This window comes from Aedes albopictus, chromosome 1 (genome assembly GCF_035046485.1).
Source record: "Aedes albopictus strain Foshan chromosome 1, AalbF5, whole genome shotgun sequence".
Lineage (NCBI taxonomy): Eukaryota > Metazoa > Arthropoda > Insecta > Diptera > Culicidae > Aedes > Aedes albopictus.
This window is the reverse complement of record NC_085136.1, coordinates 227,129,347-227,152,035: the sequence shown is the minus strand read 5'-3', so window position 1 is coordinate 227,152,035 and position 22,689 is coordinate 227,129,347. Positions and strand designations below refer to the sequence as shown.

The following is a 22,689-nucleotide window of genomic DNA, read 5'->3' as shown; positions in this document are numbered from 1 at the left end:
AATTTCCAAACTCATGGAAAACTGTCAAATGTTGCACACGTATCGCAAAAAAAAAACGTTGGAAAACGAAAAAAAAGCAAGTAAATGAACTGAAATCAATGATTTAGATAAGTAACTTGATGGGTTTGATTTATGTTTTGGAGAGCATTCTTCGCCGATAAATTTAGTTTTTTTTTATTACCACCCAAAATAGAATCATCATGTGCTTTTTTATTTTATTACAACATTCTATTGGTAAAGAAAACGTTTAGTTAATAACTGTGCAAGTGCTTATCAACTACTAAGCTGAGAAGCAGTCCTCTCCAGTTGGGATGTAACGCCAGAATGATGATGCCAGATATTATGACTGGCAGAAAACATCTATGTATAGCAAAGAATACTGCAATCATTACATTAAACGTATTCGTTCATGCCTTTCATTTCGCATTATTTTAAAACTGATTAATGAAAATCCGTGTTATAGGAGTCTGCATAACACAAATGCATAGTATCGGAGTCTCTGCTATACGTCTACTAATGATTCGAACTCATTTTTGTAGATTAAAAGTTAACTAAATTTTGGTGTACGTACTATCGAGGCAAAATGTACGTACTATCGAGGGTACGTACTATCGAGGGTACGCACTATCGTGGGTACGTACTATCGAGGTACGCCTGTATTTTGTTGGAACTTTTTTCATAAAAGTAAAAATCGTGGCTACTACTCAGATAGTATGTGTACTTTATAGTTCAACTAAGTTTTGGTAGGTAAACGTCTGATTTTTATGTTTTGTTGATAAACATAGACAGAAGACATCAAGTGTTGCAAGTCACCCCGCCGTTGCAAGTCACAACGTTATTGAAAAGCATTGCTATGGATCGTTAGGGCCAGTGCTGAAAATTTCATTTCGTCATATCTTAATTCAACCACCTACAGCTCATTTTAGAAGCTGAACCGGAGCATATGGTATAGAGGCTTTCCACGAAGCAGCACGAAAAAAATCCATTTTTTTTAATTTTGCATTTTTGATTTGCATATAATTTTGCACAGCTGTTCTAATCAATATAAATAACCATTTTTTTCATATTAAAACTTTTTATGAAGTCTCGACTAACTTTCAAATAGGGCCTATGAAAAAATGGAACACATGCAAATGAAAAATCATATCTCTGAAACTGCTTGTTTGATCGGAAAACTGTCTTCGGCAAAGTTGTAGGTTAATAAATGGTGACTCTCAGAAAAATACACATTGAAAAATTTATTTAGTTTTTCTTCTAAAAAAAACTGAATTTTGTTACTAAAAATTAAATATCTCAAAAAGCTATTTTTTTACCTTCGTGATATTTTGTGAGAATAAAGTTCATTCTGTTAGCTATCAACTGTAGAAATTTCATAATGGTAAAAAATATACAAAAAAGTTATGGCACTTTGAACATTTTCGGTTGTGTGTTTTTAGAGTGTATGACGAATTCACGCGTAGGGGTTTGGCAAAACTGTCTCAGAATCCGATGGGATTTCTTAGGTTTAAAGACTCTGTATTTTAAAGCAAGATTGCATACGTTGTTTTTTTTTTTATTTATCTAGACTAATATTTGAAAAGGGCTAAATATTTGACCGTTTTTTACTCAATATAACTTAAAAAATGACATTACCTACAAAAAAGTTATGTATGGGTGACTATCAGATAATCATGTGAACAAATAAGATAAATTATTTCAATTTGCAAAACATGACATTTTTGTAATTATTGAAAATTTTGCCATATATCGCAAGATGGGCACTTTTGAAGAAAAGCATTTCTGAGGTAACGTGATTTCGGGTGAAATTGATCGACGTGAGGGTCATTTTCATTTGTTAAAAATTTTGCTTTAACCCTTTCTTTCCCACAAGGTTTTTTAACATTTAAAAATAGATAAAATGGTTTCTGAAAAAATCACCAGAACAAAAGATGTATAGTTTTACTCCAAAATATCGTTAGAAATGAAAAAAATGATTTTTTGGGTGGATCACCTGTGATCCATTGGGAAGATGGATGCACTGAATTCACATATATAAATTTAGCTTTTTATTTGTATATTTTTTTTTTTTCAAAACTATATATTTATAAATCGTCTATTACACCTTTAATTCATCTCGAGATTCTTATCTAGCCCTTCTGTAAAACTTAATGAAACTTGTCGGACTTCTTGCAGTTATCATAAGTAGTTATTCGGACATGATTCGCTTCGAATCTATGGATTCTCTCCTAGTACCATATAAACCCTCCTGGATTCATCTACGACTTATTGCCGGCGCTAAATAGATTACATTATATGAAATAATGACATATTTACATGAAACCCTATTAATAATGGAAAATATCTTGAATGTAAACAAACATGTTAACAAGGAACAGTTTAGATCGGGAAGGATAAAAATGTCGTTATGTTCCCAATGGATCACTGATGATCCACATGTTTGATCATAAAATTAGTGTTTTATCGTCAACTTGTTTGTGAAACGGTATTTTATTGTGATAATATACATACTGTAGGGCATGCTAGTATTTTTTTCCGATGAAAATAATGTTGATGTTTCGGAATATTGAATATTCAAATATTGTTTGAATTAAAATAGAAAAAATTCCGACTTTCGCTCAATCATTTAGCTCCAGAACAAAAACGAGCAGAGAAATTTTGACCAAACTTGGTATAATAGTTCATTAAACATATAAGGTACCCCGGGGCAAGTGAGAATCCGGGGCAAGTGAGACCTGCAGCTATAATTTTGTTTATTTGTTAGTTTCAAGGCAAACATTCTTCATAGAAAACATAGGTATCACACCAACGGATACTTTGAATTCAAAAATTGTTATTGTTCTCATCATAAAGAGACCATATGGTCGGCGTTCAGCCAGAGTGGACCACGCGATTTTTTGGGCAGTTAAAGATAAGCAAAGGAATTAAATAACTCTGAACTTTTCAATGTTATTTTGATGCAGATGCTTCATTCCATAAAAGAGTAATAGATTTTCAAAAAATAATCCGTTTGATTTGATATCCTACGCCTTTGCAGGGCATTTTCTCAAAACCATTGAAAAACAGATGGTCCAGTCTGACTTAACGCCGACCATATATGTTATTTTTGTACTTATGTAATTTTCAATTCACTAAGTGAGATTAACGTACTCTACTACATTCGTCGTTTAAAAATAGAATAACAAATAAAGTAAAACTTTTTCGGTTTCAGGGTAATGTTTGGAATGTTTGCAAATCATTTTAAGCGAAAAAGCTGTAATTTATTTTCATTTATAACCTTTTGTTAACTGCTCTCACTTGCCCCAGTGCATTTCAGCATCTGGGGCAAGTGAGACCTATGAGAGTAAACAAACACAATTTCATAGTTTGATCTCGCTTTTTTCAACCTAAGTCGAAATTTACACAAAAGTGAAGTAAAAATCGGCGCCTTAAGTAATCAATCGTTGAATTATACTTAATTACTTCTATTCTGATGATGAAGTTATTGTTGAAAATTGTAAAGTCTTTGATAGAACATACTTTTCCGAAATCATCTATTTTCCATATTTTTGTTCAAGCAAATTCTATTATTTTTTCGTTTTTCGCTGCATAATGAGTTTTTCTGAATGTTAAGGCCGGACGGGACGGTGGTTGAATCGTCCGCCATTGCTCTGTTGCTAGTAAGATGCAAATCTCAACTTCTACTTCATATTATTGACTAGAAATTTGATCGTTCATTTGCTCACTTGTGGTGCACAATCGACTAAAGTTTCAGCTACGTCAGTGCAGTGGAGATTGATATTTGCTTCTTCAAAATCGCGAGGCAAATTGTTAGAAAGAGAGGGAAGATAGGAAAAATTACACGTCGTCCCGTGCGGCCTTAAGGAACTGGCCAGAAAGTATGCAAAGATTGGAAAACGACTTATTCGAGGTTCACGATTTAAAAATCTCTATTTAATGATCGTAAAATTATGTAAGGGAATACATAACGTCTGTAAATCTTGAAAAATCTTTTGGCGGGACTTATACACTACGTAATATGAATGGTAATTTTGGAAATCCCTTGGCAATTAACCTTAGGGCGCTTTTTGTGTAAATAAAATCAATTTGTTTTACACGAGCTACTAGAGTTAAACCTTTTTTTTCTCAGTGATTCGTTATTATATGTGTTACGTAATTTATGCACGATACCACAAAACTTTTCCAACATAAATCGCTAAACATAGATATTCGCATAAGATATTTATAATTTATGCTACCTTATATATGCAGCAACTATATTAAGCCATTAGTACAAAAAATCCGAATAGGTCCCACTTGCCCCGTGATATGGTGTAAATGATGATCTGCTCTACTTTTTATTATATGCATAATATACAGAATTCAAAAATTTTGAAACTGTTTCAATGCCCGTCAATAACAAGAAATATACCAACAATGTCTTTTAGAACCATTGGAATTATAAAATTATTTACGTTTAGAATTTTTTGGCTTGACAAAACCAAACTAGCATTTTTTTAGGTCCCACTTGCCCCGGGGTACCTTACAAACATCTGACGAAAAAATGGGAATGAACTAACTTATCCTGTATTTGTATGAACAGTGCAAAGTAGTGGATCACCTGTGCTACCATGGGAAAGAAAGGGTACTTAAAACAATTTGTAGAAAATGACCGGCTAAAGGATTATTGAATGATGAGTTAGATGTTTTTGTTAGAGTATAGCGTAGTAAGCCATGACTTTTATTCAAATAAAATTTTCACTTTCTGTTCACAAGTCAAACGAACAAGTCGTTTCTTTTCTTATCTGAAGATACAATAGGTTATGGGCCTATCGTTTTTCAAGCCGAAGCTCTGAAGATTCAGGATGAATACCGGAAGTCCAGCGGGATCAAGCGGCAGTTCCGTGCAAGGAATTTCAAGCCTGCCAGGTATTGAGCGGTTATCCGGACGAGAGAACTGGGCTACGTGGAAGTTTGCCGTTCAAACGTACCTCGAGCTGGAAGATCTCTGGGGAGCCGTCAAGCCGGAGCAGAATCCGGACGGAAGCTACGAAGCTGTGGACCCTGCGAAGGACCGGAAAGCAAGAGCCAAGGTAATTCTTCTCCTTGAACCGGTGAACTACAGGGGATAGACAAAATGATCGGGACAGGCAAAATTTTCCCTTCTCAAAAAAATTTCAAATAGCTGTAACTTTTCGATAAGTGCATCAAATATTCTCAAATTTTCACTGTAAGTTGATCAACTATTTGTGTATCAGTGAACAAAATTCGAAAAAGGTCGAACGATTCTGCACGAAGTTATAAAAATTCTAAAAAAAGGTAAAATTATCCGATAGCTAACTTTGAGCTGTTATATCTCCGGATTTAATGAACCGAATGGAATGAAATTTTGACCATTTATGACTTATATAATGAGCTTCGAAAAACATTTGACATAACTAAAAATTCTTAACACGGAAGAAAATTATAACGATTAGATAATTTTTCTAATAAAACACCAAATTTTCTTAAATTTCAACATCGTTTACAAATTCAAGATGCTAATTATAGTGCATTTAAATTCCCACTGATTCTCTTGAATACAGATATGTTTTGAAAGAAAGTAACAGCATAGGCGGCAATTCATTGAAAAAGTAATGGGATGCATATTAAAAATAGACCAATTTACTAAAAAATCATAAAATTAATGAAACCGCTATAACTTTTTCTCTCGTTAATAACTTCAAGTTGTGTTAAACGTTTTTCAGAGCTCATTATATGAGTCATAAATGGACAAAATTTCATTGCATTCGGTTCATTGAATCCGGAGATATAACAGCTCAAAGTTGGCTATCGGATAATTCTACCTTTTTCTAAAATGCTTATAACTTCGTGCAGAATAGCCCGATCTTTTCCAAATTTTGTCCACTAATACACAACTAGTTGAACAACTTACAGTGAAAATTTGAGTATATTTAATGTACTTATCAAAAAGTTACAGCTAATTGAACATTTTTTGAAAAGTGGAAATTTTGCCTGTCCCGATCATTTTGTCTATCCCCTGTATGTCCACGTCAAGGAGGCGAAAACGGCGCAGGAAGTGTGGGAGAACCTGGAGGAGGCGTTCGAAGATTCCGGCCTCACCCGGCGGATCGGTCTCCTTCACAAGCTGGTGAAAACCGATCTGATGAGCTGTTCGTCGATGTCCGAGTACGTAAATCGGATAATCTCCACGGCCCACCAACTCAACGGAATTGGATTCAACATTTCGGAGGAATGGATTGGTGCCCTGCTGCTCTGCGGTCTCCCGGAGGAATACAGGCCAATGATCATGGCCCTGGAAAATTCTGGAACCAGGATCACCGGCGACGCAATCAAGACGAAGCTGCTGCAAGAGGTGCAAATTCCGTCGTCGGATGCGGCGTTGTTGTCGAAGGGTAAACGTAGCCATGGCAACCAGTGGCACGGCAACCACAGCAGCAACGGCAACCAAAATCGAGGCAGCCAATCGAAGCAATCCAATCAACCGAAAGGACCGAAGTGCAAAAAGTGTCAAAACTACGGACACATTGCGAGGGACTGCAGAAGCTCGAAAAAAGGAGATGCTTTCTGCACCGTCCTGTCAACGTTCGAGGCCGCCAGTGATGCTGACTGGTACTTCGATTCAGGCGCGACCAATCATATGACCCGAAGCAAGGTTCTGCTGCAGGACCTGAAGCCATCCAGTGGCACCGTAGTGGCTGCGAACAAGGCCGCTATGAAGATCGAAGCTACTGGAACCGCTGCACTCAAGCCCGTTTGCCAGGAAGACGGAAACGAAATTTCCGTGACTGATGTCCACTATATTCCGCAGCTGTCCGTCAACCTCCTATCCGTCAACAAGATCGTAAGTAAAGGCTACTCGATGGTGTTTGACAACGCCGGCTGCAAGGTGTTGAACTCGAGCGGCGGCACGGTGGCAACAGGGAGCCACGAAAACGGACTTTTTAAACAGGAGCAGCGCGAGCCATGTGGATCCGGCAAGGCATTGGCTGTTCCGCCGGAAGATTCCATGGAAGTTTGGCATCAGCGCATGGGGCATCTCAGCACGGTGAACCTGAAAAAGCTAGCGAGCGGTCTGGTGAGTGGCATGAATTTAAATACTAATAGTATAAGTGATTGCAGCGTGTGCGCCAAGAGGAAACAGTCACGAATGCCATTCGGCAAGAAGGGTTCCCGAGCCAAGGAACTACTGGAGGTCGTTCACTCGGATATTTGCGGCCCGATGGAGGTACCGTCGCTAGGGGGTAGCAGGTACTATATCGTGTTCGTGGACGACAAATCCCGCCGCATGGTCGCCTATTTCCTACGAACGAAATCCGAGGACGAAGTTTTGAGGGCGTTTCAAGCTTTCCACGTGATGGCGGAGCGGCAGACCGGTTCGAAAATCAAGACCATTCGAACGGACAACGGGCTGGAGTATACCAACAGGAAATTCCAAAGCTACCTGGAGAAGTTTGGTATCCGTCATCAGCGAACGAACGACTACACCCCCCAACAGAACGGTATGGCAGAGAGGGCAAACCGGACGATCGTCGAGCGTGCAAGGTGCATGCTGTTTGAGGCCAACCTATCAAAACCGTTTTGGGCGGAAGCTGTTTCGACGGCGGTGTACCTCATCAATCGATCGCCGACCCGTGGTCATGGTATGACACCCGAAGAGTGCTGGAGCGGAAAGAAGCCAGATTTGTCGAACGTTCGGATCTTTGGGGCCAATGTGATGGTGCACGTCCCAAAACAGAAGCGGCGCAAGTGGGATGCAAAGGCCCACGATTGCCGTTTGGTCGGATTCGACGAGGACACGAAAGGCTACCGTGTATACGACCCAGTGACGAAAATAGTTTCGAGAAGCCGAGACGTCACGTTCATCAACGAGAGCGACGTTGGAACCCCGGTGGCGGCAGTCAAGAGCAGCAAGCCCGCGAAGCCAACGGTTATCAAGCTAGACGTTGAAGAAGCGGTATCACTATCTCCGGACACCGAAGAAGCGCTCGGCGGCCATCCGAATCTCGAGGATGACGCAACTGGCCGAGTTGAAGTCGAGGAAAGCGATTGGGACGATGAAGATTTCGAAGAAGCAGCAAGCAACATAAGTAGTTCTTCCGCCGATACTGTGACTGACATCACTGTGCTCCCTCCACACCAAACTTCAAATCCACCTCCGTCACAGGTGTTGAGGCGCAGTGGTCGGGAGCACAAACTTCCAGGCAAGTATAAGGATTTTGCAATTTCGAGCAAAGGCTTGCCTCGTTCTAATTTTCCCCAGATTCCTGCAACCGATGGCATCAACCGTTCCGATGTGGCGAGTGAGGAAGCAAGCGGTCCACCCCTGGGACCTGAGACCTCAGGCCAGTTAGCCGGCATGGCATCTCAGCAGCAGAGTGACGAGCGACAAGCGATGCCCGACGACCCGGTGACGCACCAAGACGCGATACGTCGCGACGATGCGGACAAGTGGAAGGTGGCCATGCAGGAGGAATACGACGCCCATGTATCCAACGAAACGTGGACCTTGACGGAACTTCCTAAGGGCAGGAAGGCGATCCGTTGCAAGTGGGTATATCGCACGAAGCTGGATGCCGACGGGAACCTTGAACGACATAAGGCGCGGCTGGTCATCAAGGGATTTTCGCAGCGAAAGGGGGTAGATTATGACGAAACATACTCCCCGGTGGTTCGTCACAGTTCGCTACGATATCTGTTCGCCATGGCGGCGAAGCACAACCTGGACATCCAGCAGATGGACGCGGTATCCGCTTTTCTCCAAGGAGACCTGGCGGAGGAAATCTACATGGAGCAGCCTCCGTTGTTCATCGATCGTAGGAATCCATCCCTGGTGTGCCGTCTTAATAAGGCCCTGTACGGGCTAAAACAGTCCAGTCGAGTCTGGAACAAAAAGTTGGACCAGATGTTGAAGGAGTTCGGGCTGACTCAAGCGAAGTACGATCCCTGCGTGTATTATCGCATCGAAGGAGGCAGCATGATATTCGTGGCAGCAGAGATGTCCATATCCTCAGTGTGGGAAAGAGAAATAGAAAATACACCACTCACGCTGTGCATCTGAACAGGAGCCCTTCTCTTATATGTGGATCCACCACTGCGATTCGGATGCGCGCAAGCTTGGTGGGTAGAAATAAATCTCTTAGCTCCCTGAGCACTAGGCCACACAACAGTGCGGCGAGAGCGATTTAAAATTCTCTTCGGTGAAAATGTAAAAAATCACCCGGGTGCGCGCTCCAGTGAGGTTTTTGCGCCAGAGTGCGCGCTGCGGTGAAACGCCGGAGAGTTCTCGCCCCGGCGACACCATGGTGATAATTCGGTGACTGCTGGGTGAAAACACGGGAGAGCGCCGGAGAGCGATGCGCGCGAAAGAGTGAGCCACACTCGATCCAAGGCGGACGAGCAAGAGCACGCACTAGCGCTTGGTCTACTTACCACCCAAAACAAGAGAAACTGGCTTCTTGGTGTGGTGAAAAATGTTCCTATCCCCAGTGTGGTCGATAAACTGACGCCGCAGTGAATCGCTACGGTGAAATGCCATCTCTGCGTGGCAGTCTACGTGGATGACGTCATGATTTTCTCGAACGACAATGGATGGACAGCACAAACCAAAGCGTTCCTGAGTGGCCATTTCCGCATGAAGGATCTTGGCGCGGCGAAGAACTGCCTCGGAATCCGAATCACCCGGTCAGACGGAACCGTAGCACTGGACCACGAGGCATATGTGGACGCGATGCTGACAAAGTTCAACATGGCGAACTGCAAGCCAGCGAGGGTGCCGATGACCGACAGGCTCACGAAGGATATGTCCCCAAAGACAACTCAGGAGACGCAGCAAATGGCCAACATTCCGTACCAGGAAGCGGTTGGAAGCCTGATGTACCTCGCTCAATGTACCCGGCCGGACATCCTGTATGCGGTCAATCAGTTGAGCCGGTTCAACTCGAATCCCGGAATGCAACACTGGAGTGCCGTGAAAACGCTTTTCCGATATCTGCGGGGAACATCGGCGCTGAAGCTGATATACCGCCAGGGCGGCGACAGCGACATCAAAGGCTACAGTGACGCGGACTGGGCAGCCAACGTGGATGACCGCAAATCCACCAGCGGCTACATCTTCACGCTGCAAGGAGCAGCTATCTCGTGGTGCTGCAAGCGCCAACCGACGATTGCCTTATCAACCTGCGAAGCAGAATATATGGCACTTTCGGCTGCTGTTCAAGAAGCATCGTGGTGGCAAGGACTGACCAGACAATTCGAAGCGACTGGTCCGATCACTATAAATTGCGACAACCAGAGCACCATTGCGATTGCCAGGAACGGTGGCTACAACCCTCGGACCAAGCATATCGATATCCGTCACCATTTTATTCGGGATGCACTGGAAAGAGATATAGTCAACATCAATTACATCGAATCAGACAACCAACTCGCCGATGGCCTCACGAAACCATTATTACGGACGAAACTGGAGAAGAATCGTGAAGCCATAGGAGTCCTAGCTTAAGGAGGAGTGTTAGAGTATAGCGTAGTAAGCCATGACTTTTATTCAAATAAAATTTTCACTTTCTGTTCACAAGTCAAACGAACAAGTCGTTTCTTTTCTTATCTGAAGATACAATAGTTTTACAGTCAATTAGTCGCATATTTCTGTATTAAATTCAATATTTTCCGTAATTGCGTGTTTGGTGAATCTCAAATACCCTTTCAAACTTTTGTTACCGTGGCTGTATCGCAAATGTAATTAATATTCGAATGGATGCTTTTAGCTGCCAAGTATTTGCTAAACACGATTTCATAATCAAAATTTTTATAAATATTCAAATTTATACATAAAATTGCACTTTTCCGGAAGTAATCACTTTTTCAGTATGAAAAGTGCATACTTTAAGGCGTTTTCATGAAATTTATTAAATTTAATACTTGAATAATTAAAAATTGAGAAAACTCGTAAAAGTTTTGCGTAGCATTTCGCATTCTGGGGTGGTTAATTCAGGTGGAAAACATATTTTTGGCAAATGCAAAGGTATTTCATTTACTGATCAATTTCATCCCGAAAGCAAAATTATTGATTTTTTATTTTAAATGATATTTACCTATTACAATAAAATGATTTGTAGTAAAAGTTTCAATCTCGTTGACTGATGAGAATCGTGGTCGTACTTGTTTTATTGCTTTGAGTTTGACTTTCGACTGTACGTTGGATGATATCTTTAATTGGCATTTCAGTCTAATTTGGTCAATCAAAAACAACTATATGTTTTCCTAACCCGACGTTTCGGTCCTTATTGGACCATATCGCTGCATTCGAAATCACGGTAGCATTGGTGGAAAATTTTTGACAGCTCCTCCCCTCTTAAAGTATATTTTCTTATACCTAATAGAAGGCTCCTAGCAATATCATTAACTTCCCCTAAAATGCAACGTCTTTAATGGACAGTTTCTAACAACATATACTTCATGTCATCATTTTGCGTGTTTCTCTTCGGTAGAAAACAATTTTTTTATTCAGGGCGTTTTTTACAGATATTTTCATATATTAAATTAAACATAGCTCCATATTTTTGATTCACAAGTCTATCTGATGCAAAGTATTTATTTTATTCTCCTATGAATAAGGGAACTTTTGAGTTGAAATTCGACTTCTGGTTGATATTTTGAATTTCTGTGTAACAGATCTGGTGTTCTGGTTCAAAAGAGAATCCTAAATTATATTCTTAATTATATTCTTTGTATTGGATAGATTTATAATTGAAACATAAAGCTATGTTCAATATTAATATGTATGTGAAAATCCACGTATAAAAATGTCCAAAAATTGGCTTGACTCAAAAAAAAAAACATTTTATGTTGGGTTAGATTCAGATAACAGCAATTTAATTACTTTGATCCATTTTGAATTCTATTCTTAATGGTTGGTGTGGGATTTGGTTCTCCGGAATAGGATTAATTTAATTTCGCAAATGGGCATGTATTCCTAATTGACTTCAATTTATTTTTTAACTTTTTTTTAGCGTGATTTTTCCAATATTTCAATTTTTACTTGAAAGTTCACACAAATTCCTTAAAGTCACACATACCACACTTTTTTGTAGGTCATGTTATTTTTAAGTTACATTGGTATAAAAAATGGTCAAAAACTTAAGCCCTTTTCAAATATTAGTGTAGATAAAATTTAAAAACAACAACAAAGTATGCAACGTTGCCTTAAAGTACATAGTCTTCATACCTACACAATTCTATTGAAATCTGAGAGGTGCTGCCAACCCCAAAATCTAGTTTGCGGGAAATTCGTCATGCACTCTAAAAAAACACGCAACCAAAAATGTTGCCATAACTTTTTTGTATATTTTTTTACCACTATAAAAATTTTACAGATGATAGCTAACAGAATGAACTTTATTCTCACAAAATATCACGAAGGTAAAAAAAAAGCTTTTTGAGATATTTAATTTTTAGTAACAAAATTCAGTTTTTCCAGAAGAAAAATTGAATAAATTTTTCAATGTGTATTTTTTCTAAGAGCCGCCATATATTATTCTATAACTTTGCTGAAGACACCTTTCCGATCGAACAAGCTGTTTCCGTGTTATAATTTTTTATTTGCTTGTGTTCCATTTTTTCATTGGCCCTATTTGAAAGTTAGTCGAGACAAAATATGAACTTTTGATATGAAAAAATGGTTTCTCACATAAAGAGGAATAGTATACAAAAATATCAAGTAGATTAAAAAACATAGATTAAAATGGATTCGTGCTGGTCCATGGAATGCCTCATATGCAAATATTACCCAATTGAATTGGGTAAAACGGGTGAATAATGATAAAACTAACGTCCGGGGCAAGAGTGCAAATATTTTCCTCGCAGTTTCACAACTACATCTACAAAAAAGGCACGCATACATTTGAACGTGATTACCTCTATAGAGTACACTCTAGTGGATCATCAGTCAGGGTGGCCACCCAGTCGGATATTTCGGGAAAACCGGGAAAAGCTCGGGAATTCGAAACCACCGGGAAAAAGTCGGGAAAACCTCGGAAATTGTTGCTAGTCACCGGGAATTTCCAAGATTCTAAAATTTGTACAGTCTCCAGAAGCACAGCGAAACGAAACTGTTGAACTATATAACATAGTGGGTGAAATAGCGTAAAATCCATTCTTGGAAATTAATATCTTGTCGTCGAGTCATGACAATCAAGGCTCAATTGAGAATGGTAAATGTTCTAAAACTAAAAAAGCACTTTTTCTCAAAATGATCCACTAATCGAAGAAAATAAGAATGTCCGATTGCTCATTTAGTCGATTATGACAATCGGACACGCTGGTTTTGTTCACTTTTTCGTCATTCTGGAGAAAGGTGCTTTTTCAGTTTTGGATAATATGCGATTCTCATTTGAGCCTTAAAGTTAATCATAATGAAGTTGCCTAACATCACAATTTGAACAAGGTGGAAAGACTGGTTGAGACACATTCAAATATTTATAGATTCATATGTCACTCATGCATTTCAGGATTTACATGTTCCTGAAAACATCAAGCGTCCTTATAAAAGTTTTATAAAACATAACATAAATTATAACTTCTTTCTAAAAAATTATCCTTGTGCAATCTCTAGGAGAATGCTTGCTATAGCCTTTGCCCTTTGAGCGAAAAGTCTTTGAGAAATTTGGATAGGATGCTGATAAAATTTTGAATGAATGAATGAATTGCCCCAAGAATAAATTAAATTTAAAAATTATGAAATTCTGTTACTGATCCAGACTTCTGGTAAAAACATTCTTACATTTTCAAAATAGTTATTAAAAAACAATTGAAACAATATTTGAAGGGATTTTTAGTATCTGATGGAATTCCTCAAAGCACGCCTATTGTAGTTCATAAAAGTATTTATAATACAGGTCGGACTCGATTATCCGGAGTATCGATTTTTATTTCACTCCGGATAATCGAATTTTCCGGATAATCGAATCGCATATAAAAATAAAATCAAAATTCAAAATCGTATGAAAATATATGTTTTTGTTATTTTATTTTCATGAAGCAGTGGCGTAGCCAGAAATTCGAATAAGGGATCGTCCTTAAATTACGTTAAAATTTTTTTTGCTGCTTCCCCTAGTCATACTTTTTATATAAGTTTTCTGAAGTTTTAATGGGTCATCACAATTATGCTGCCCTTCTCAAAATGTGACATAATTTATGGAAATTCCCTTCTGTAAGCTGTATTCAGTAAGATCCTGATAGTGCTTTGGGTTGATAAGATCGGGGCACTTTTCTGTCAATTTTGAACTAAATAAAAAGGGGTTCGTGAAACAAAACATAAACAGTAAGGGGCCATCCATTAAGTACGTCACGGAAAAATCCGTATAAAAATGTCCAATTTCAGCGTAACGTACTTGATGGATATTCCCTAAAGATGGCATGGTTGATGGAAAGGGGTGTGATTTGTGTAAATTGGAGAAAATGTCGGGGGACGACAAAAAAAAGTTTTGAAGTGAATGGGGCTGTTGTATGATGAATTCAGCGTTAATTTTCAGAGTGTTCTAATCTAGGAACAGCCTCTTCCGTGTGTTGATAATACACACGATACTGGGAGCTGATGCCAACCCAACAAACATTTTGGTCAAACTCCTGAAGGAATATAGGTAGTTGACAAGCCTATTTAAAAACTTCCTGGAGAAATCTCTAAAAGATTTCGGAGGAATATCCAGAAGAATTTCTGAAGAAATCCATGCAAGAAGTCCTGTAGAAAATAATGAAGAAAAATATCAGAGGGATTCCTGAAAGAATCCTAGGATAAATTTCTGCATGAATACCTTAAGGAATTCTCAAGGACTTCTGGTGGAATATCTACAGAAAATTCCGGAGGAAACTTTAAGAAATATCTGGAGAAAGGCCCATATGAATCCCATAAATAATTCCTAGATAAAAACGTAGATCCAACCGTGGGTATTTCAAGCACAACTACAAAAATCCGTGGAAGAATTCCAGTATAAAATATTGATGGAATCCCAACAAGCATTGCCCGGAAAAATTTTCGTAAAATATCCTCGGGAAATATCTGGCGAAATTCCAGCAGGGATTGCTTGAGGAATCTCAGCATAAATTCCTAAAGGAGATTTGGACGAATAAACCTCTGAAAGGTTTCCCCTTGAAAGAAAATTTGGAGAAATCCTAAGTAACTACGGTGCCGAAGCCTTATTACACGCAGACATACGGTGTATTTAGAGCACTTATTATTTTGCATGAACATTTAAGGTTGATTTAAAGTGTAAATGGCAATTATACGACTGAACTAAGATTATACCAGTATAATCTTAATGTGATTCTATAATTGCCCATTTCCACTTTAAATCAACCTTAAGTTTGCATGTTAAGTAATGATTGCTCTAAATACGTCGTATATCTGCATGCAATAAAGCTTCAGCACCGTGGTTACTTGGGATCCCAGAAACACTATCTGAAAACATGCCAGCAATTATTCTTTGAAAATTTCCTGGATGATTCACGGCATGTTTTAAAAACAGATGCAATATTTAGCGTTTTGTGGCTGCGAAGAGACTTAAAATTGTTTGGCCATTTTCAAATATAACGCGAGATTATTTTGTTACGTAATTTGTATATGACGCCAAAAATTATCAACTGAATTTGAAATACACTGTAAAATACTGGAAATGTAAAATGTTAATGCTGAGTGTAAAACATTTTAATTTCCGACAAAATTGGAGGAAAACAGAATCAGGGGCTTCCAAAATCGTGCCAGAACAATGTTATAATATTTAGTTATGTTAAATTTTATCGTTGAAATAAAAAAAATCACAATAAAAATACTCCGGATAATCGAGTCTAAAATTCCGGATAATCGAATTCCGGATAATCGAGTCTCCGGATAATCGAGTCCGACCTGTATTTTGTTTGAAAGATTTCTGTTGTTTTTCACGAAGCTCTTGGATGTACTCATTTATTAAATTTGTGAATAAAAATGTTCGAAGAAAACCGGAGTAAGGTATCGGGAAAATCCCTTTTTGGTAAAACTTTAGCAAGTCCCTTGTGAAACTCCTGTTTCTGCAAATTCTCGAGAATTTAGGGTATTCGTAGTTTCTAGTTAAACTTCCAATTGAAATTCTCGCGGGCGTTCCAGTGAGTATTCAAAAGCATCTGGAGCAATATAGTTGTATGATTTATGGAAATATATAATTCCCAAATAATGAATCTAAATTAGATCTCTAAGAACTTCATATTGCAATCGCTGATGAAATAACGGAATGCTAGACGGATGCTAAGATTTCTTTGATCTCTCAGAATTTACGATTCCAGCCTAAGTAACCTGCCTGTCTTTCTGCAGTAGCCATTTACGCTACCATAAAGTTCGCCACTGGTTTTCTATTAAAATATCTTGAAAAAATGACCATCAAAAATACTACACTGAAGATTTTCCTAGAAATCGTTTCCAAAATTCTTTTACGAGTAATGTTTCCAGATATTCCACCAGAATTTCATCCAGAATGTTTTTTCTGGGCATTTTGTTATTAGTTTATATATTAGTTTCCCAAACAAACTTACCAAGAATTTTTCAGAAGAGATTTTTGGAATATTACTAAGAAATCCACTAATAATAAGTTTGTAAATCCTATAAACATAGTGTATTCTCTGAGATTTTCGACCCCCTCAGGATTATCCTTTTTATTTTTATTTGCTTAAACAACTGCATAATTTGTACTAGTTAGTCATTTATGAATTTAAGAAATCTTCAATGAAGATGTAACTTCAATGCCCATCATTGGATACGAGACAAACAACACATAACTTATTTTCAAGTTCATATGAATACTATGTTAAATCTAAGGATTTGAAAATATGCAATATTAATTCTCTTAAGTTTTTTTTTAGTAAGTTACGTTTAATTTTCACTGTAAATCATTCTATTTTAGAATCGGGAAAAATTTAAAAAGCTATCGGGAAAACCGGGAAAAACTCGGGAATTTGCTGCTCTGAGTGGCCACCATGAAGCAAGCTCCGAGGAGCACAGTACATTTTGAGACTGAAACTTGTGCGTCTCATTATTCAAAAGATGTGTCTCATGAACTTCGTCTCATGCGCTGATTAAATAAGAAAATTTCACGACAAAAACTTCCTAAACGAACGAAAATTGAAACCTTTACCTTTCAATTGATAGTCCCTAGTCGTATCGCATAGACCAACCAGACACTTGTGTCGTGTACGGAAAAAAGTCGTTGAGGTTCTTCGTTACTAAGAAGTTGTTTTTTGCCTTAGATACCAACAGCTCACGCAGCACATGAGACGAGCTCCCGGGAGCTATGTACCTAGCTCGCGCCTACCAGATTTTCGTGAGCCTCCTAGCGATTTTGAAGAGCTAGGAGACAATTTGATGGGAGGCTCGCTGTCACATTTATGTACACATGAGCAATGAGAAACTCTGCCTTAAAATGCTCCTGAAACCCCCTGAAATTCTCTGAAATTACTCTACAATGCCGTGAAACGCCCCTCAAACCCCTTGTAGCGCCTTTTAAAGGCCCCTGAGATCCCCTGAATTGCACTTAAAACACCTTGAAACGTCCATGAAACCCCCAAAATTCCCTTAAAAGGCACCCCAAATCTCCTGAAACAATTCTCTGAACCCCCTGTAATAATCTATAAAACACTGTTTGTTGGTTGATGTCCAGTACACAAGTGATGTTTTATTCTCTGTCCCACTAATGTCACTTCCAGCATAGCCTACTACATCTCTCCTTAGGTTTATTAAAAATTGAACAGTTTTAAGTATAGCCCTTCAAGGAAATTGAAATGTCTTCCTGAAACACAATTAGCTAATACTTATTCTATAACAATATCAATTCATAGATCATACAAATCCAGATTAATGAACTATTAATCTGCCTATTTTATGTGTGTTAACAAATGTAGTTTATCTCCAATTCCAAGTATAAATTCAAATCTTCTAACAGTCGGTGTACTGATGCGATCTTGTGCGTTGAATCCAAAAGAAATTATTCCATTGATCTTCCATCAGTAAGGTCATCTGTCGTGCTCGGATATCTTGTAGACATCTAAATAATATGGAAAAGATACTTGAAATAATTTATAACTAATAATAAAATATGTTTGTATACTTAGCTCTCCACAACAGCTGTCTTCTCCCTTTTCCTGTAGATTTCTTATCATTTCTTACCTTATCATCTTTTGTTAATTTTTTCTCTACCCAAAACGTGTGCCTGCTTGAACGCATGCTTCCGAAGTTGCTTCCGTCCATGTCCAAGATTAATAGTTTTTTTTCCTAAATGAGATTTAAAATAGTATTATGTATATATAATTTGTCATAATATTCTTAATAACTTCCTTCATCTCGTGGTAGACTAGATTTACGCCAAATGGGCTGAGACGAATCTCCTGCATTTGGTCTTCATAATGCAGACTGAAACAAAACGTTTCCTTTGCGTATTTCTTTACCATAGATGGACTGAAGTATCGCTTCCTACATCTCATGGTAGACTGGACCTGCAAAATGGACTGAAACGTGTCTCCTTCATTTGGTCTTTTTACTGCAGACTGAAACCTTGCGTTTCCTATGCACATCCCTTTACCATAGATGGACTGAAGTTTCACTTCCTACATCTCATGATAGACTGGACTGCCAAATGGGCTAAGAATTATCTCCTTCATTTGGTCTTTTTACTGCAGACTGAAACCTTGCGTTTCCTATGCACATCCCTTTACCATAGATGGACTGAAGTATCACTTCCTTCATCTCATGGTAGACTGGACTGCCAAATGGGCTGAGACGTATCTCCTGCATTTGGTCTTTTTATTGCAGACTGAAACCTTATGTTTCCTTTGCGCATCCCTTTACCATAGATGCACTGAAGTATCACTTCCTACATCTCATGGTAGACTGGATTGCCAAATGGACTGAGACGTATCTCCTACATTTGGTCTTTTATGAAGACTGAAACTGTTTAGTTTCCTATGCGTATCCCTTTACCAAAATGGTAGACTGGATTTATGCCAAATCGATTAAGATTATCCTTTTAAATTTGGTTTTTCGAGACTGTATTCTACATTATCAAATAGACTGGGGTAGTTTTATTTATCCCTTGTAATAAAGAACAATAACGTACTACAACTCTCTTGAAGTTCCTTTCGTTTATACCGAATCTCCGTGAACCTGTTGTAATTCCTTTAAACATGGTGCTCTGTGTTATAATGAATGGACTAGGTTTCAAAATCCTCTTCATTCATTGCTTTGATTCATCTCCAATAAGACTGGGATAATCATACAAACTTATAACATCTCCCAAATCATGGGAGATCGAAAGAGGGGAGATCATCATAGCAGATATATGGGTGATATATGGAACACGTCGGGGTAGGCCGATAGTCACGGAACAACTCACATTATTTTATTTATTCAGTTCGGCTTACACTCGATACATATACATACGTAATTGACACCCAGTGGTATCTCAAATGGTGCACATCCACTGTATAGAGGCTACAAAACTGTATCGACTAAAACAGACTCTTTATAAGTTACAGACTATTTTGTAAGCTAACTTTTTCACTGAGAGTTTATTAAAACATTCTCATACAAGTTACCGTCAAAAGCTGTAATGCAACTACCCTTTTTTTAAGGTATGCTTAATAAGAAAAACGCTAGTTTTTCAATTGTCTTTTTCTTGACTTTCAATCCTCACTAGGACAAAGCCAGCTTATCAGCTGAGTTTGCTATAAGCACTTTCACAGTTATTAACTGAGAGTTTCCTATTCCAATGACAATTTTGCATGTGTAAATCATGTGGCATGCATTAAGAAAACAATTAAATTTACATTACGAAAAGTTCCCAGACCGACCGGGAATCGAACTCGTCAACCTTATCACCTTTTCCTGGCTGTATGGGTCCTTACCTCTCTATACTATTATGATTCGATGGGTAATTCAATATTTTTTTTTTCGTATTTTCCATGCACTGCAACTATGGATTTTCAGAGTATTTGATGTTTGGTAATAAATCGTGCAACTCCCAGTCTCTGTGACAAATGTTCTATTTCAATTACAAATCAATGTTTGATCAAAATTAACAAAACATCATTTTATCATTTCGACATATCCGAATTTTATCGGTGAAAATTCATCAACTTTCTGTAAATAATCTAGAGTTTCTTTCTCAAACCCATAAGTAATGTCAATGTGGGCGTATGCAATACTTCTTCGCTGTTTCATTTCAAAATTGAAGAAATCTTCAATATACAACATATTTTAGAATAAACGAATAAATTTTACCTGTTTTTCCATCATAAAATTCACAAACTAAGTTGGTTTGAGTCCACTTTAGTGCTCAAGTTTGCATATAGTCCTTCACATCTATTGAAAATGTAGTGTAGTCCAAAGCACTTTTGACAACGGTTATTGTCATTGCCAAACGAATCAATCAACCTTACTAATCATCTACATATGATCCAAATTTCTATATCAAACACTTATTTTTATGGGGACTTTGAATCTAAAAGGTTGCAAATATTATTTTTGAATATAGAGGTAAATTATCGTTTCCGTCTCCTATGTCACATGTCAGGAAAAAAAGGTGTGATGGAGATTCTGCAACAAGTCCACAAAGAATCAAGTTCCAGCTAAATGGCGCAAAGTGATGAGCGATAGACTATAAAATCATCAATATTGTATGTATGGCATAGCATGTTGCCATCGGTGTGCAAACCGTATAGTATACATCAACGTATAAGAATTGTTAAGTCTTCCCATCATTTGAAAGTATGTAGATTAGTAGTAGTTGGTCAGGGTGTAAATTTTACAAACAATTTGGCTAGCGTAAATTATGTTGGACCTACCTACCTCGATTTATTCCTTTCCACTATGGCATCAAAATTTTACGTCAGAACATAGCGTTTCCCGTTTGTATGTGGAACTCCATGTCGCACCAGTTCTTATCCTTTCCGGCGGCTATTAATTTGCAAGTAATTTATCTTCATGTGCTGAGGCTCACGCCAATGGTTTCGCAAAATGATTTTGATTGCTGGAAATGGTTAGTTTAGTTAAACTTGCCTTTAAATAAATGTTATATACTTTCCTTTTCAACCTAGACAAATAAGGGGACAACTAGGTAATTCTTCGACGGGGTTCTTTATTCTCGTCGCCAATGTAATAATCTATAAAACACTGTTTGTTGGTTGATGTCCAGTACACAAGTGATGTTTTATTCTCTGTCCCACTAATGTCACTTCCAGCATAGCCTACTACACCCCCTTGTCTAAGCTCTCTGGGAACTTTATGGATAGCCCCACCTCAAATGCCCAGGAGCTTCAAGACCTGTTCTAGCGAACTAGAAAATTTCCATTGGTAAAAATATAATTGAGGTTATATTGGAGCTAGCTTCAATAATTTTACCAGAATTACATCAATAGCTCCATCATTAATAACACCTTAAGAATTCCCGGGATAGCGTAAAAAATCTTTATAAGAAATTCACTAAAGAGTACTTCTGTTGTCTCGCCAAATTTGTTATTGAAACTTCATCAAGTATGTCTTCGAATCTTTCGAAATTTCGACAAAAAAATCTTCAAGCATGGGTTTCGTTACAAAACCTACAGAATAAGAAGCAAATTTCGAGCATATGTTACATGTACAATTGTTTTGATATGCCTTTTCGACGTCCTAAAAAAATGCATAATTGTCCCCCAGTATAACAGTATAACAATGATACTGTAAATATTCCAGTTTTACGGATTTTTTCAAGTTTTACGGATCCATCTAAAAGTTTGGATAGTTGGACGTTTTACAATAGGTGGGTGGGTTTAAATGCCTCCCGTTACTGAAAAAAGTCATATAAAACAACATTAGACATTCCTGCTCATAGAAAAAATAGATTTTTTTTATTCCGTGTCGGGTATTTCCATTACTGCGACCAGTTTTTTGATCTATTGTGACATATGCCCCTGATAAGTTTTATTATAGCTATGTATATCAAGATGACGTAAGGTACACCGGGGCAAGTTGAAACGGGTGGGGTAAGATGAAACAGCGGGTTAACAAGATGTTATCCAAAAATGGTAAATAGCTTGAACACCATAACACATAGTTTTTGGTTCAAACAATCTTTTGGCGAAATAAAAATTTTAAAATTATATTGAAATCTATTTCAAAACTTCGCGTTTCATCTTGCCCCACCCGTTTCAACTTGCCCCGGTGTACCTTACCACTATTGTGAGTGATCGTCATCGTTTGATTAATAGCATTAACCCAGCGCGGTTCGACATTTCGAATGAACTGCACTACCGTACTGGGTGTTGTTCTCCAAATGTCAGAGGGTTCTAACAGTCCTTTGACGAAGAACTTACGTCTTGTTGTTAAGAGTGCCTGACAGTGGCACAGTAGATGTTCCGAGTCTTCTTTATCTGTGCCGCAAAAGCGACACATATCATCTTGAAGTTTTCCCATAAGCTTCAAGTGATATCGGCTCGGACAATGACCAAACTCGCAAAATGTGAGTTCTTCCTTCGGAAGGGAAGTAAAGCGTGGGTCCCGAGATGAACTAGCCTAGGGCTAAAAATCTCGTTAATACAGATACAAAAAAATGACCTGTTATAAGCCCAGTATATACGCCAAGATCTTTTTTGGAAAGATCCAGTATTTTGTAAGTCTTAGAAACATTTGGAATAATAAATCGC

General features: G+C 38.1%; 1 protein-coding gene and 1 long non-coding RNA gene across 2 annotated transcripts in view; one reads left to right on the top strand and one right to left on the bottom strand.

Annotated features, from left to right (window-relative positions):
- Positions 1-22,689, top strand: part of LOC109432134 (peptidyl-prolyl cis-trans isomerase G) — a 35,028-nt gene that overhangs the window by 4,358 nt on the left and 7,981 nt on the right. The gene's annotated exons all lie outside the window — the stretch shown is intronic.
- LOC134285504 (uncharacterized) lies at positions 15,553-22,108 on the bottom strand. The gene is made up of 2 exons (XR_009996432.1): positions 20,858-22,108; positions 15,553-18,286 (listed from the first exon to the last, which is right to left on the bottom strand). It is a non-coding gene; the product is annotated as an uncharacterized LOC134285504 (long non-coding RNA).